Below are 3,452 nucleotides of genomic sequence, written 5' to 3' on the forward strand. Positions count from 1 at the left end.
AAGTAGCTAACAAATTTTTGAACGAAAAAAATTAAAGAGGGAATTGCTCTCACAATAAGTCTCCCTTTACAGGATTCAACAGAAGTTGAACTTGATGGTGGGCAACAGGATCCGGGGTGTTGTGTTCACGAACGGTCGGTAGCTTCGTCGTTGAACGGCCGGGGCTACGTGCTTGAATGGCTCAGCGCTTCTTTGGGAGGACTCGAGCGCAGCTGCAGATTGGATCAAGGTGAGGGTGCTCTCCACTGCCCTGAAGAAAATGCTCTGCAGGACAAAACACACACGCAGGAACCTTTGGATACAAGTGCGTGAAGGATTTAGGAGCTATCGGATCAGTAGAAATTGAATTGCAGAGTGCATAGGAGTCGACCTTCACTCCAACGCACAGGAGGTGCCGAGTGTGACGGAGGATGCCGGCGGCGCGCGACCATGGCACTAGCCAGTGGCTGCGCGCGTGGGATGTCGGCCTGAGGCGGGGCAACTCCGGGCGTCGAAGCAACATCACGTAGATCGTCGTGGAGGCGGAGCCCTAGGGCAGGTCGCTGTGGCGGCGACGTCTTGGGGCTGGTCGCGGCGGTGGCGGCACCCTGGAGCAGGTTGCGACTACAGCGGTTGAGGGCAGAAGGAGGTGGCGGCACCCTGGAACATGTAGGCTGTGTTTTTTTGGTAGCTTTTTTCTCTAGTTTTTTAACCGTCAGTCGGAACGAGACGTGTAATATACCGTTGAAAATCTATGGATTAGGTGCTACTTCGACATGTTGAACACTTTTCTAGATCCCTTCCCCAACCACCGCACCACCTCCCTCCTGCGCCCCGCCCGGCCGGCAGCCATCCTCCCCTCGCCGGCGAGCAATCCTTCCCCTGGCCACTTCCTAGCACGAGGCGGCGTCGGATCCAGGCCGCGGCGAGCCCCCGCGATGTCCCGGCGTCTGATCCAGGCCGCGACGCACCACCCCGCCGCCAAAGCCTCCGCATCTTCACCCAGGACGGATTTTGACTGGGGGCGGCCCCGATCCGAGCAATCCCAAGGAGAAGAGCAGGCGGGCCCCTTCATCCTCCGCCCCTCCCGCCCCCTCCTTCGCCAAAATCACTCTCGGCCCCCTCCACTGCAACCGGAGCCCTCCCTCGCCTCCCCGTGCCTCGATCTGCCCCCGCACGAGCCACCTCGCCCGGATCCGGCGAGATCCGGCGAGGGTCCGCTGCATGGCAGACCAGTGGCCTCTCTGCAATGGAACCAAGGAGGTGTAGCGCGAGCATGCGCGTCCATGCAGTACGGTTGTGGCTGCAAGGCAGCTCTGCCATGGATCCACGGTGGGGCAGCACGGCATGCAGTCCGGCATGCGCGTCCATGCAGTACGGTTGTGGCTGCAATGCAGCTCTGCCATGGATCCACGATGGGGCAGCACGACATGCAGTCCGGGATGCGCGTCCATGCAGTACGGTTGTGGCTGCAAGGCAGCTCTGCCATGGATCCACGGTGGGGAAGCACGGCATGCAGTCCGGCATGCGCGCGTGAGCAGTACAGTTGTGGTGGCTCTTCCTCCCCCAGCCGGCTACCTGCCAGAAGCGACTCTCCCTCCCCCGACCTGACTCTGATCTGAAGCCATGGTTGGTGCATTCCAATTTTGACGGATGGCCCTATCCTTCCCTCCTCTGCCGTCAGCCGCCACTAGCGCCCTGCGGCCCCTCCCACCCTACTTCACCCAGCGACGGCACCCCCTGGCGCCCCCAGCAGTGTACTCTCTAGTCCAGACTAGAGGAGGCTACCACCGCATGTGTCAGCGAGCAGGAGGCGGCTGGCCGCTCCTGTCTAGTGAGATGCAGTTTGGTGCATGTATGTGTTGTGTAGTTCGGCGACGAACGACATACATTACGTGCGGTTCATGCCTGCAGTCCATTGTGTGGGCAATGACTCAACGTCGTCGTTGGTGATGGAGTCCACGCGCGTGCAGTCTACTTGTCGTGGTCAGAGTGTGCGGCATGTAGTTTGGCACAAGAGGGCATGCAGTGCATTTCAGTTTCAGTTCCTCCCAGGTGTTTACTTGGCCGATGCCTTGTTTAGTTAGCTTCAGTGCGCTCTGGTGTGATTTGAATCCCCTACAAGGAAAGAGCAGTAGCAAGCGTGTGGTTCAGTCCGCCGTGTATATATGACTTGATTGCATGTGTGCGTGCTAATTTTACAGGGGCTTGGTGCTTTTCCTTGTAACGCCCAGTGCAGTTTCCAGTATATGAATGAATAGATATGTATATTTTGAAGCTCACTCTGTTCTCTCATGCAGATCTCTATAAACATCCGATGTGGTTCGCTTGGTAGACAGAAACAAAAATATCTCAAAAAGAAGCTCGCATCTTATTAGATGTAGTTCACTCACCTAGTCCCTGTGGTCCACTAGCCCGGTCTATGCGCTTAAAAAAGTAAGAAGTATAAAAATTACGACAAAAACTCATGCAGTTCATTGTCGGTAGCGTCGTGCGTAACTTTCGAAAGTGTTGCGGTCCACTCTCGTTCATAAAAAAAGTAAAAAAAAAAGACAAAAAAACTCGCTCGAAAAAATTTAAGTTCGACAAAATAAATCATGGAGTTAACTTGACTGTCTGATGCAGTGCGGTTTGAAGTCTGATGCAGTGCGGTTTGAAGTCCGAAGCAGTGCGGTTTTCTGTCTGATGCGGTCCACTCATCGATTTTAGTGTCACGAAAAAACATAGTGCCACATTTCGGTAAATTCGAAATTTCTCTTAAACCATATGGAATTAGAGATAGTGTTCTATATGAAAAAGTTGCGCCTCGTCGATATCTTTCCAACGGTGTATCGTTTGAATCATTCCGACCAGCGGTTTGTAAAAATTTCGTGAAAAACGGCCGCTGCCACTCGTCATCCGCCGCATGATTTTCAAAATTAATTTAAAACCGTGAGGAAAACATTTCAACAGGTGAAAGTTGCGCCCCGTCCATAGGTTTTCAACGGTATATTACATGCCTCGTTTCGATAAACGGTTAAAAAACTGGAGCGAAAACAGTAGCGAAAATTTGAAAAAAAAAACAGAATTCCGCGATTTAGTAAATTCGAAACTGCTCTTGAACCGTAACGAATTAGAGAAAATAATAGATATGAAAAAGATGCGCCTCAACGATATCTTTCAAACGGCGTATAATTTGCCTTATTCCGATGAGCGGTTTAGAAAAAATCACGCAAATACGCTCGCTGCCGCTCGTCATCCGCCAGACCATTTTTGAAACTGCTCTTAAACCGAGAGGAATCTCGAAAAGTGTTTAACATGGAGAAGTTGCGCCTACTCAATAGCTTTTCAACGGTATATTATACGCCTCGTTCCAATAAACGGTTCAAAAATTAGAGCGAAAACAGTATCGGAAAAACACTGCGTGCATTTTTTTTCGACACGAAGTTCACTCGTGTGAGTACTGCAGCACACTTGGTCGTAATAGACCGGAT

Source organism: Triticum dicoccoides, chromosome 4A, assembly GCF_002162155.2.
Source record: "Triticum dicoccoides isolate Atlit2015 ecotype Zavitan chromosome 4A, WEW_v2.0, whole genome shotgun sequence".
NCBI lineage: Eukaryota > Viridiplantae > Streptophyta > Magnoliopsida > Poales > Poaceae > Triticum > Triticum dicoccoides.